This window comes from Camellia sinensis, chromosome 12 (genome assembly GCF_055761805.1).
Source record: "Camellia sinensis isolate YWXY chromosome 12, ASM5576180v1, whole genome shotgun sequence".
Classification (NCBI taxonomy): Eukaryota; Viridiplantae; Streptophyta; class Magnoliopsida; order Ericales; family Theaceae; genus Camellia; species Camellia sinensis.
This window is the reverse complement of record NC_138972.1, coordinates 122,972,096-122,986,556: the sequence shown is the minus strand read 5'-3', so window position 1 is coordinate 122,986,556 and position 14,461 is coordinate 122,972,096. Positions and strand designations below refer to the sequence as shown.

The 14,461-nt window shown below is 30.4% G+C and overlaps 1 pseudogene; it reads left to right on the top strand.

Moving 5' to 3' along the window:
- The first annotated feature begins 6,326 nt into the window (after positions 1 to 6,326).
- Positions 6,327 to 11,696, top strand: LOC145803846 (uncharacterized; annotated as a pseudogene).
- Positions 11,697 to 14,461: the final 2,765 nt, after the last annotated feature.

The window sequence follows — 14,461 nt, the reverse complement described above, 5'->3', positions numbered from 1 at the left end:
CCAAGAGTAAATAAGTAAACTCTAAAACTCCTAAATTAAACCAAAACAACATATCATAAATAAAAGGACTAATTGATTTAGAAGAAAACATCTAAAACTAAATGAAGTAACATTTTCTGAAAATAACCCTTTAGAAAGTGTTTGGAATCACATAAAAAAGTCATATTATCTTTAGTAATTTTTTATTTACAAGTATATCAAAAAAATAAAAATAAAAATTCTATTCACCTCAAGTAAATGAATTCTATTTTTTTTTTTGAAAAGTTATATAAAAAAATTTTAAAAGTCAAAGTAAGCAAAAAAAAAAAAATCATTATTTTATTTATATTGTTTTTTTTAATAATTATTTAATTTTTTGATGTCTTTAAAAGGCTAAATTTTTATAAAAAAAATAAAAATAAAAAGAAAATAACTTAAAGACGAAAATAAATCAAAAACAAAATCAAGCAAACCCCAACAAACATCCAATTAGCATAGGCAACGCGAGACATGTAAAGTTGTTTTAAAAAGATGGTTAAAAGTTAATTTTTTAATTTTTAATTTTTTTAAATATGTAAAAAATATGAGAAGTAATATAACCTAAATTAATTTAAAAATTGAGAACCAATTATTAACCCACTTTTCAAAGAATCTCCGGTCATCCTCCCGATCGACTGATAGTTTGATCAAATCCCAAATCACTCTATTGGAACGAGCGATATCAAATCAAGCTTTTTTTTTAATCAAATTTAAATGAAATTTGATGAAAATTTTCAATAAAACATTGGATATGCTCTAATAAATTATTTAAATTTATTTTTATACTATCAAAATAGTTTCTTTTTTTTAACTATTTATTTTTATTAGTTAAATATAACTAATAAAAAAATGTACAATTTAACTTCTTTTTTTCTAATAAAAATCTCCTTCAATCCTTATCATTGTCCATGACTAACCTTTTTTCCCAACCCATTTCCACCCCTCTATCTATTTTTTCTGTTCACCATTGTTACTCTTCTCATTTTTGCATCTTACCGATGCCGTTCTCATTCATTTTTTAATGGATAAATTATAAATACACCTTTTGAGATTTACTTAAATTATGAATTGCCCCCTGTAATTAAAAAAATTACAAATACTTCTCCGTCAGAATTTTTTATTTAACAGAATTAATTGAAAAAGTATAATTTCTAACTGTTCACCTATACAATAATAAAATTATCCGAATTATTAATTGAAATAAAATTTTAACATTATTAAAAATGTTGATTAACTTGATAATTTATTAATAAAATGATTTATTTGTTATGAAATTAGAAACTTTAGGGGGTGGGATGTAATTTTTAAAACCTTGGGGAGAATCTATAATTTCATTAAACCTCAAGAGAGGTGCAGGTAATTTTTCCTTTTTTAATCCATAGCTAATCTAGCATCACTGATTAAAAAAAAATATTAAAATTATTTATATTTTGCTAGCTAAAATTTATATAAAATTAAAATTTGAGATTCCCTTTCTGTAAAATTTCAATGGTAAATAAGTAAATTTCAAAATTCCTAAATTAAACCAAAATAACATAACCATAAATGAAGCAACATTTTGGGAAATGAAACAACATTTCCAAAGAAGAAGAAAACATCCAAAACTAAATGAGGCGACATTTTCTGAAATGGAAATTAAATTTTTTTTTTCAAATAAGAATACATAAAAAAAAAATAATTTTAAAAAAATTAAATTCCAATATTTATTGGAAGCACAGTGCATAATTCTCTTCTCATTCACAGTCTGTTCTAAATGAAGCAAAATCGCACCCACTGGTAAATAAGCAAACTCTAAAACTCCCAAATTAAACCAAAACAACATATCATAAATAAAAGGACTAATTGATTTAGAAGAAAACATCCAAAACTAAATGAAGCAACATTTTCTGAAATGGAAATTTTAATTTTTTTTTCCAAATAAGAATACATAAAAAATAAAAAATTAATTTAAAAAAAATTAAATTCCAATATTTATTGGAAGCACAGTGCATAATTCTCTTCTCATTCACAGAGCGTTCTAAATGAAGCAAAATCGCACCCACGGGTAAATAAGTAAACTCGAAAACTCCCAAATTAAACCAAAACAACATATCATAAATAAAATAACTAATTGATTTAGAAGAAAACATCCAAAAACTAAATAAAGCAACATTTTCTGAAAATAACCCTTTGTAAAGTGTTTGGAATCACAAAAAAAAATCATATTATCTTTAGTAATTTTTTATTTAGAAGTATGTCAAAAAAAAAAAAAAAAAAAATCTATCCACCTCAAGTAAACGAATTCAATTTTTTTTTTTGAAAAGTTATATAAAAAAATTTTAAAAGTCAAAATACGCAAAAAAAAAATCATTATTTTATTTATATTGTTTTTTTTAATAATTATTTAATTTTTTGATGTCTTTAAAAGGCTGAATTTTTATAAAAAAAAGAAAAAAAAAGAAAATAACTTAAAGACGAAAATAAATCAAAAAAAAAATCAAGCAAACCCCAACAAACATCCAATTAGCATAGGCAACGCGAGACAGGTAAAGTTGTTTTAAAAAGATGGTTAAAAGTTAATTTTTTTATTTAAATTTTTTTTAAATATGTAAAAAATATGAGAAGCAATATAACATAAATTAATTTAAAAATTGAGAACCAACTATTAACCCACTTTTCAAAGAATCTCCGGTCGTCCTCTCGATCGATCGATAGCTTGATCAAATCCCAAATCACTCAATTGGAACGCGCGAGATCAAACCAAGCTTTTTTTTTTAATCAAATTTAAATGAAATTTGATGAAAATATTGAATAAAACATTGGATATGCTCTAATAAATTATTTAAATTTATTTTTATACTATCAAAATGGTTTCTTTTTTTAACTATTTATTTTTATTAGTTAAATATAACTAATAAAAAAGTGTACAATTTAACTTCTTTTTTTCTAATAAAAATCATCTCCAATCCTTATCATTGTCCATGACTAACCTTTTTTCCCAACCCATTTCCACCCCTCTATCTATTTTTTCTGTCTACCATTGTTACTCTTCTCATTTTTACATCTTACTGACACGGTTTTCATTCATTTTTTAATGGGCAAATTACAAATACACCTCTTGAAATTTACTTAAATTATGAATCACCCCCCGCAATTTGAAAAATTACAAATATCTCTCTGTCAGAATTTTTTATTTAACAAAATTAATTGAAAAAGTGTAATTTCTAACTATTCACCTATACAATAATAAAATTATCTGAATTATTAATTAAAATGAATTTTAACATTATTAAAAATGTTGATTAACTTGATGATTTATTAATAAAATGATCCATTTGTTATGAAATTAAAATTTTAGGGGGGCGAGATGTAATTTTTAAAACCTTGGGGAGAATCTATAATTTCATTAAATTTCAAGAGAGCTGTAGGTAATTTTTCCTTTTTTAATCCATAGCTAATCTAGCATCACTGATAAAAAAAAATTATTAAAATTATTTATATTTTTCTAGCTAAAATTTATATAAAATTAAAATTTGAGATTCCCTTTCTATAAAATTTTAATGGTAAACAAGTAAAATTTAAAATTCTTAAATTAAACCAAAATAATGTAACCATAAATGAAGCAACATTTTTGGAAATGAAGCAACATTTCCAAAGAAGAAGAAAACATCGAAAAATTAAACTTCAATATTTATTGGAAGCCCAGTGCATAATTCTCTTCTCATTCACGAGCGTTCTGTCTAATTATTCCCGCACCCCAACTCTCTCTTTCTCTCTCTCTCTCCCTGAAAAATTCCACTACCTTCAATATGTATTCAACCTTTCACATTTTGTTTTTTATTTGTGTTTCCATTCTATCACTCATCACTGACATGCCTATGTGGCAATTGTTGTTGTGGGCGTCCTCTGTCATTTCTGGTATCGAACTCACAGTAGTGCTCTTTTCCAACCGCAACAATGGCGAACAGAGAACTATGAGTTCGGCCAACGAGTCTACAGCAATGGGTCCTCTACCAAACGTTGATCTCCACTTCTCCAACAATGGTGAACAGAGATGTAATAACCTGACTCTCATATGTGTTTCTGGTATAATTTCAGTCCCCTATTCTGTGAATTTAAATGTTTATTGTGGAACTTTATGTGAAATTAAGTTTAATTAAGTGAATCCTACGATTAGGGATGCATATTTGTTTGATAAGAAAAATATCTATCATAATTACAGTGTTTGGATCAGAAATTGAGAGCCTTAGAGGCTTGATAATCTGAAATTGATTTTACAGTTGGGACCGGCATGATTTTTAAGTCATAATATGATTTTCTGTAAAATTTCAATTTGGAACGATTAAACTGATTAAATTTTGTTCTTATCCACATTTTATATATATCTATACATATATCTCTATGCTCTTTACCTATTTGATCTAGAGTCACTATTCAAAACATCTTCTAAGGGTGAGAACAAAAGAAGAAGAGGGTTTGAGAGGAAGAAGAAAAGTTTATCAAGAAGAAGGTTGGGAAATTTGGAGAGGGTTATGGAGATTTGACTTCAAGGTATGTTACTTCATTTTAAATGACTTCCCTTCTTGATTTGTGCAAGAATTTCGTTATAATGGAAGTTGGGGTTTACATATGGGTCAATCATATGTTAAGTGATTAAGTGGGTTATTGTTTCTTGTGTTGGATTGATTTAGAGTTGTGTGGACCTATCTTGTGAAAATTTACACCCCATGTCTATAATTTTCATGCTTGAACTCAATTATAAGAGCCATGTATAAATGAAGGTATAGATGTGTGAGGAAATGAGAACTATTATGGAGTTGAATTATGTTTATGAGTGTCAAGGAAGTAAAGATCTTTCAAATTCATCTTATATGTGTTTGTGAGCCTTATTTACATGTAATTGAGCCATATTCTTCTGTTAAATTTACTTGTTTTTGAGCTTTATTATATGTTCACCAAGATGAGGGTTGCTTGAATTTTGGACTGCACAAACAGGCAGAATCGCTGCATGTGCGGGGCTCACAGCCACACGTACAGGAAGCCTTGCCGCATGTGTTGGGCTTATAGCTGTACATGCGGAAAACATGGGAAAATTTGACGGAAAACACTGGAAAAAAAGCACGTGCGGGACCTTTCTGCCGCACATGCGGGAGCCACTGCCGCACGTGCGGCCCAAGCTGAGAAATTTCGCCTGCTCTGTTTTACATGTTCGTCCTTCGGATATTTTTAAAATCTGTGTTTGACGTCCTTAAGATGCCTGTAAATTTGTTCGAAGTAAAATGAAACAAGAAAATAACTTAACACTCATAAACAACCCTATGCCGTTCTGTGAAAGTTATGAGGCCTATGGCCATTCTGTGAAAGTTATGAGGCCTATGGCCATTCTGTGAAAGTTATGAGACTTATGGCCGTTCTGTGACATATGTGAGGCCTATGGCCAATCTGTGACATCTGGGCCTATGGTCATTCTGTATGATCTGTTAATATGGCAGAAAGTGCTGCAGTGCGAGTCACCTCTAGAATCCGTGCGAGCCACCTCTTGAGTTCATACATGCATGAAAAGGGCTTAATGCCATTCTGTTAAAGGGCTTAATGCCACTCTGTTAAAGGGTTTAATGCCACTTTGTTTAAGGGCTCAGTGCCACTCTGTTCAAGGGCGTAAAGCCATTCTGTTTAAAGACTGGGCCCAAGGCCGTTCTGGAAACAATTATAGGATAAAATTAACTACATGTATTTTGCATTATATACGCATTGTAATTCAAATTAATCATCGAATTATTAAATTACTATTATTCACTGAGTTTGGCTCACTTTATGTTATGTCTATTTCTGTAGGCACTCCACCTGGAAGTCAGCCTTAACCCTCGATGCTCGTCTCTCTCTTGTTAACCTTTGTGAGTCCAGACATTTGGATGTAGCCTGCCCATTGTTATGGAGTTTTACTAAGTTTTTTAGCTTGTACGTTGATTGTCTATCATATGTTTCCAATGTTTTTGTTATACACCTAGACAAAGGGCGGTGTTTGTATAAGTGTATGTAAATATTTACCATCTGATGCACTGTTTGTGATCCTGATATGATAGCGGTCGCTCAATGGATGTAGTTTCTTTTTATTTCATGTTATTTTATATTATGTGATGCTTTCGTTCAGGCCCCATATGCTATGTACAATACGGTAAGTGTCCGTTTCTGAATAGGTCATGCCCAAACTTTTAGGGGCGAGTTTGGGGTGTGACAAGAGAACTATGCGTTCGGTCGACGAGTCTATAGCAATGGGTCCTCTACCAAACGTCGAGCTTCACTCCTCCAACAATGGCGAATAGAGAACTATGAGTTCGGCTGATGAGTCTATAGCAATGGGTCCTCTACCAAACGCCGAGCTTCACTCCTTCAACAATGGCGAACAGAGAACTATGAGTTCGTCTTCAAGGTCTGGAAAGAAGAAGTGGATATTCAAGGTCTTCACTTGCTCATCATCTTCAAGGGACGAGGAGAAGGAAAAGAATCGCAAAACGCAAAAACAAAAGCGATTCCTAAAGAAACCGATCGCCGGAAAACTAGCGAACGGCGTCGGCGTCGGAAAGCGTGCGAATAGAGCACAGGAGATGAAGAAGAAGAAGACCTCCTTGCCGGTAGGGCAAGCACTGCTCAGATGTCTAGGGCTGTGCCCTTGATGGATTTACCAGAAGCCTTTGTTTCAATTTTGCTTCTTTAGTTAGATATTATTGGGTTCTGTCATGTATAATCTTGCCTGGGAATGTATGTGATGTTTGGGGAAGACGTAAAAAAAGTTGATTTTTTAATTTTTTTTTAACTTTTTCATATATAATGTAAAGAAGTGTTCTGATTTTAATAAAGTTAAAAAAATTAAGAAGTTAATCTTTCTAAATTATCTTAGAGTCTCTCTCTTTAGTTAAAGTTATGTAATATTTTATTATAAAGTAAATTATTAAATTAAGTTTGTATAAGATTGCCTATAATATTCAATGCGAAGTGTTGTCAATAAACTTAATTTTCTCTATGCATCCATTCCAAACTCAATGAAATTGATATTGAATCTAGAACACCACTACTTCCAAAGCAATATACGAAAGGCTCGGAGGACAGAAATTACAATAAAAGATTTGTAGCAAATAAGTAGCCATCTTTTGTCCACCATTAGTAATTTTCTGCTATTGATGTCATTATCTCATAAAGTGTAGCACAACATTTAGTTTGGTTATATGGTTGGTTTATGTTGTGATTTGTGATGATAAATTTATTATCTCTTTTCTTTGTGCAATTGTATATTCAGTTCAGAGGGCATTAAGCTTCTAGGTTAAGTGGCTGAAATTTGTTTGGAATTCAATGGAAGCTTGCATTATCAAAATTATTGTGCACACTGCACAGACAGCTCCAATGATGCTTGAACCATTACGTGATGTTTTTCTGAATACTGTTTAGAATTGTTCAATTTTTTGTAATTATGATATCTTTTCCCTCCCAAACACACATTAATGTGTACTAATTGGGCGTTTTTTGTTTTTTTATGATATCTTTATGTCGAGTTAAAAATGTATTGATATATAATGGCACAACCCTCATAATCCAACTAGAGAAGTATTCACCAAGGATGAGTTTGAGACAATTGCTGGAGCTTGCCACGCCAGAGATTGCCTAGCTATAACTGACGAAGTATGAATATCAACATCATCTCTATTATACTTGTCGAGTATTTTAGTTATTCCACATGACGTGATAGTTATTTTCATGCTCCTTGCGGTTTTGTTGTATAACAGACTTAGATAATTTAGTTGTCTCATAACTTGTAAATGAAAAAAATATGTCAAATTCATTGGGTTTCTTAGATATGCACAAACCATAACTACGAAATGAGGACACAAACGTGCTTCGAGTTTATATTCTCTATTTTGAATTGTGTAACATAAGTCCTATATTGGGTCATCTGTATTAGTGAGTTCCAATCGTATCAAATGAGTGTGAATTTGGCTGAAGAATGAAAAAGAATTGTTGTTGAACATGGTTGGATCCTTCAATACCTACTTGGTGGTTAGATTATGATTTATGTTGCTAAAGTTGGAGACATTTATTGTTTATGACTAGGCGGAGTGCATATACACTACGTTAGAACATAGTTTGTGTTAAGGGAGAGAGATGGACGCAGAGATGGTGGATGATACTAATTAGTAAATTAATGAGAATGAGACCTAGTTGAATACCATAAGGTATTGTCAGTTGCATAATTTCAACTTTCAAGTACAAGAAGTAGAAACATGCATGGTTTGTCTGACCCCATGTGGTTGACTGAACAATACTGGGTTTCGAAAACAGCAAAAACAAGATCAAGATGACCATATGAAAGGTTTTGTTTAGCAGATCAAATTCCCCAGCAGTCCTTTTTGTATGATAGTGGTTACCATCTAGTCACAATTGCATACACTGTTGAAGATTGAAAATGGCAAGTTGAAGTGGTTTGAGAAGCATAACCTAACCTGATTAGAATAAATGACAAGAGCTACTGAAACAACTGGGCTGTCTATATATTTGACACATAAAGGGGGAGGGTTTCAATAGAAGGGAAATGATTTCCTTAAACAAATTCATAAAAAGGGGAAAATAAGTTCATCAAATTTGGGAAAGTGAAAGATCTTTGAGGACCGGGTTGTGACTGCAGGAGACTGAACCTTCATGAAAACTATTACTGTCAATATTGTGGTTTCGTTTAGTCAATTTGTCACTTTTGTTCACAAATATGCATGAGAAGATGTTATGAGAATGACATGTTATATCCTAATGAAATATGAAAAGACAACAAATAAGTGAAAAAACAGTCAGAGTGCTAATCAATCAATTCATCTTCTTAGAACATCATGCATCTTCAGTGTGCTAATTCCATGATTAGAATTGAGACCTAAACATTAGTATTAATAGTGAAGTTTTCTTTATCGGTATTGGATTTTTCTCTAATGAGCGAAATCTACCATCCCTTGAACAACTTTCTACATGTAATGGCCTATTTTTAATGCTAATTACTAAGAAAAGTGAATGAATGTGGAAATTGCTGATTTTTTCTTTCATTTGTTAACCAAAATCTACTGCTTGTTTCAATTGATCTTTTATGTTTTCTCGATGTTCTGCAGGTATACGAGCATATTACTTATGACAACGAGACACATATATCCTTGGCCTCACTTTCGGGAATGCAAAGGTGAACTATCATCACATCTTCCTTGTCCAAAGTGTTACAGGCATACTTCAATATCTTACCTAACAGAATTGTACTTTAAATATGCTAATCTTGGAAGATTTCATGTTCTTTCGAAATTCTGTTGAAGTTCCTCTACCATTCGTGCATTATTTTCTATCTTAAGAAGCACGGATCCAAACACAGGACATGTTGATTCTCAAAAAATTAAAACATGGGCATGATAGGGACACAACAATTTTTTTTTTATATACTGTGTATAAAAGTATAAATTTAGGATACATAGATATGAGAGGTATCGTTGTATATTTTGGTGTATTTTAATTAATTTATTTTTTTCCTACTTATTCTTGCTTTATTTCCATATATTTTACTTTGATTCCAAATTAGCTTTGTGAAACTATAGAAAAAAAAAAACTACAAAAGTATCCCGAGGTGTGTCCAAACACAGGACGCTTGTCCATGATGTGTTCCCATTGTGTCCTACAAACAAATGATAATTAAAAAATTTGAGTGGACACACGCTCCCTATAGTGTCAGACATAGACACGACACCCATCTTGGAGTGTCGGTGCTTCTAAGGTTCTATCACTACTTAAATGACCAGAAACGGTTTCTGTGTGTGCTCATGTTTTGATTTGCACTATGTTAACATGGGTGTGTCTCTATCAGGTTGGAGAATTGGATGGGTGGTTGCTCCTGCTTGTATTGCATCTGCAATTAGAAATATCCATACTAAATTAACGGACTCTGCTCCAGCACCTTTTCAAGAAGCTGCCTTGACTGCTTTGAGAAGCCCTTTAGAATACTTTGAATCATTGAGAAAAGTAGGATTTAGAAAGCACTAATTTGTCAATTTGATTGCATGCACTAGCTTACTCTGATAAAATTTGTGCTCATGATAATGCCAATTGTTTTTGTAATGTGTATTTGCATTTGTGCTCAGGATTATGAATCAAGAAGAAATTACACTATCAAGTTGCTTGCTGGGGTTGGCTTCTAGGTTCAATTTAAGCCTCAAGGTTCATTTTTTCTATTTGCGGAGCTTCTTGAGAATTGTGCGCTATCTGATGTACGTGTCTTCTTTACCTAGTCTATGCATATCAAGAATCCAATACATGTATATACTATTGTATTTGCTTTTTTGAGATTGGATGAATGACAACCTATTGTGGTTATTTCTGGAGTTGGTTATGTTTTAGAAGTATTGCCTCTAGGGCATGACAATAGGAACTATTAATCAAGATGACTTACTTGTTCAACATTCTCATCATCATACATTAGTTTATACAATATTATAAATTATAATGCATTATATTTATAGAACTTGCCTTTTCATTTATTGGTTCAGTTATAGGGCACAATTGTTAAAATTTGAATTTACTGTAAGACAGCCGCATTTAGTTCAAGATGATAAAACACTAAAACTTTTTCCTTCATGGTTGGATCCATTTCATGGATTTTTAACTTGGTGGTATTTTTTATTTTTTGGGCCTGAATCTGGTTTGATTCAAATTCATTTTATAATTCTTGTAATTTGGTCGTTTTTTCCCAGATCTTAACTGAGGTTCTGAAATGTGTGTTTGTATATCAGTAAGAGAACTTTTGAATGCAACTAGCACTTGAGTAATGAACCGTAAATCAAGATCGACCCACCACAAGTTTGTTATCTATTATATAACGGTTGCTTGTTGTATAGCAAAATCCTTGTTGGCTTGCTCGACCAAAACACTATTGCAATTTGCAATCAACCAAGTTTAGGAAAGAAGTTGACCCTGTTTTCTTTTTCTTAGTCATTCATATAAGCTATTTCATCAGATTATAGCTAATGTATACTCCAAGGCAAAACTTGATGAACTAGGAGAAACTCATTGCAGTATGACTACTCATGTGAAACTTAAGCCAGTGTTTGTGATATTGGATGATCCATGATGCTTCTTACTTTGGTTCAGCTTTTGGAACTGCTTATAGTTTTGTTTATTTTAGGAAATTGTGTCACATTGTTTGGTCAGTTTCTGCTGACATCTTGTGAGTCAAAAATAGTTTAAATAAGCTAAACAAAATTTTCCACTTGCAAAAACATGTATGTCCACAGCGAACTGGATTGATTAGATTTCATGTGATGGAGTATAGGTTTTTTTTAAGAGTTTAGTTCAATTTTGAGATCATCTAAATATCTTATTATTGTTATGTTGTGTTATGTTATGTTTTAATGGATTAACACCGACTTTGATGCTTTCAGATGGAATTTGTAGAGGAACTAATTAAACAAGCAGAAGTAGTGGCTGTGCTAGGGTTTGGTTTTTTCCATAGAAATTTGTATTTGGAGAAATTTCCTCTAGTTGATTATAGTTATCAAGAGAGATATATCAGGTTTGCTTTTTGCAAAAGCGATGCAACTTTGATTGTTGCTGCACAAAAAATTGGCGAGCTTGTGGATTCTTCGGGGCTTCTCAAACTATTTAAATTTGAGAGAATGGCTATTAAAATTTGATTTTTGTATGAAAGATGCACTGAAAAGGCAAATGAGAATTGCTGAGATGTTATGTACCTCATTGAATTTGGATGCATAAACATTGTTATTGTTGAGAAACATATTTAAGTATGTCAAAAATTGAGGAAACAATGGGGGGTTACAAAAAAACGTTTTTAGGCCTCGTTTGGCAACATATTTGAAGCCAGCGGCAGCTTATTAACCTTTTATGGGGCGTGAGCCCAAAAATCTAAACGAGGCCTTTTCATTTACATCATTAAAATAAAATAAAATAAAATAAAAATTGAATCATTTGTTTTTCATGCTTTTTATGACGCAATAGTATTAATTAATTTTTTTATTTTAGCTTTTTACCATATTATTTTTGATTGGTATTATAGCAACTAACTTGAGTGTCAGAGTACTTCTAGTCACTTACTGGCTGGGCACTAACCGTATTTTCTTTTGTAGATCTTGAATACATGGTGGTTGGATGTTCTCCTGCATTGTGTTATCTTCGTTAACAAGATATGTTTTTCACTTACATAATCATTCTAAGGTTTCCCATATGAATTCCGTACATTATTCTATAAGATAAAATGAACTTCATGCGTGATATTCAAATTAAATTGGCAACAATGTTGTTTTGTTACTGGAAATTTCAAGAATCTGTGCCATTACTTTTTGTAGGAGAACTAGTCCTTAACATCATAGCCTCATTATCATTGCTATGGTCTATAGCTTTGTGCATTGTTTTTTCCATCTTTTGTCATGCATGCAGATTGATTTTGGTGGTATGTGAATCTTGAATTTACGGAGGGAAAATAAAAATTAGCTTATGTTTTATTTCTCTTTTGCTTTACTTTTTATGTTCTTTTGACAAATCTAAAATCTTAACACAACCTTAGCAAATATTATTTGGAAGGCCATTGTCTCGACAATAATGTTGATGACACTAACAAATCCAAATGGCCATTAAGTCCCAATTAACCTTCAATTTAGATTAGTTTGGAACTCAATAGTATAACTTCTCCCAGATTAGTTTGAGACTCAATAGTAGTACACTTTATTTCAATTTTACATTTTAAAATTTGTACACATTCTGATAAAGAAAAGTATTAACGATTGAATAAACAGAGTCATTCAGCTTCGTAATAGAACATAAATCATTTATTATTAATATTAACTAACAATATTTTGGGGGGAAAAAAACTATAGCCATAATTAATTGAACATCAAAACAAATTAATACTTGGGCAAATTACACTAACAGTCCCTATAGTTTAGGGTTGTGTTACTTTGGTCATTGATTTTTCAATTGTGACACATTTGACCTGAATTTTGAATATTGTTTCAAATAAGGATAATTAAAAATATCATTACTCAATTTTAATGGCAAAGTCTTCAATTTGATAAATATAAATTAATTTGACAAAAATAAATGTTAAAAAAATATTTTTGAATTTTTTAAAAATTATTTTTACCCACCAAAGATAAAATTATGTAAAATTGATAAATTTTTTGCACATTTATTTTTTTTTTACCAAATTAATTTTTATTATATATTTGGATGATGATCATGTAATGGATGATTGTTTTTATTTTCATTAAATTAGATTTTATTTTTTCAAAACTCAAATATGGTGACAATTTTGATATCATTATTAAATCAATCTATTAAATCAAAAAATTCAAAACTAAAAATATTTCATATATGAAATATTGATTACACATTAAAAGCCTAACAACCAAACATTGTATGATCATCATCTAAACACATAATAAAAATTAATTTCGTAAAACAAATAAATAAATGCGTAAAAATTTTATCAATTTTACATAATTTTATCTTTGGTGGGTAAAAATAATTTTTAGAAATTCAAAAATATTTTTTTGGACATTTTTTTAAATTAGTTTATATTTTATCAAATTGAAGACTTTTCCATTGAAATTGAGCAATAGTATCTTCTCAATTGTCTTTATTTGGAATAAGATTGAAAATTTATTATCAAATGTATCACAATTGAAAAGTCAAAAATTAAAGTGATACGAGTTCTAAACTATAGACAATGCTAGTGTAATTCACCCTTAATATTTTGTCACTAAAGTCTTTTAAAATGAATAAAACAATTTGTTCCCATCTTGAAGGGTATGATTAAAATGAGTTAAATATTATGTTAATTAAAATTTTTTGGGAGTCCAGTGTAATAATGTCTTATAAAAGAACAAAATTGAATGTAATAATTTTAAAATAAAATAATCCCATATTTAGTCCAAACTTTGGACTTAGGATACAAATATTAAATAATTATAAATTTTAACATTAATGCTAAAATCAAAAGACAAAATATATTACAAAAAATGAAATAATTAGTTGAGATTTATTTTCAATACAAACCTTTCCTAACTAAATTAAATCCCAAATTTTATTAAATTTTTTTGCGAATCATTATGTATTTTTAATAGTATTGTCATTTTAACCATGATAAGGAATGTTCTAAAGAGCTAAACAACCAAAGACCTTTTTTTTTCCCCAATGGTGCTACATGTATCAATTAGTGTACTAATTAGTGTATCAATACTAGTTATGATATTATTATTGACCCCATTCATTATACAAATTACAAATACTAAAAATTTCTAAAATTAATACATATAACATTATTATTTTTTCTTCTCATTTTTACCCAGCTTTGGGAATCCACCAAAGCCACTATCTTTAACAAAAATTTTAATTTAGTGGGCCTTTTTGACCAAAGGGTAAGTAAGGGTGTTTCCCAATTAAA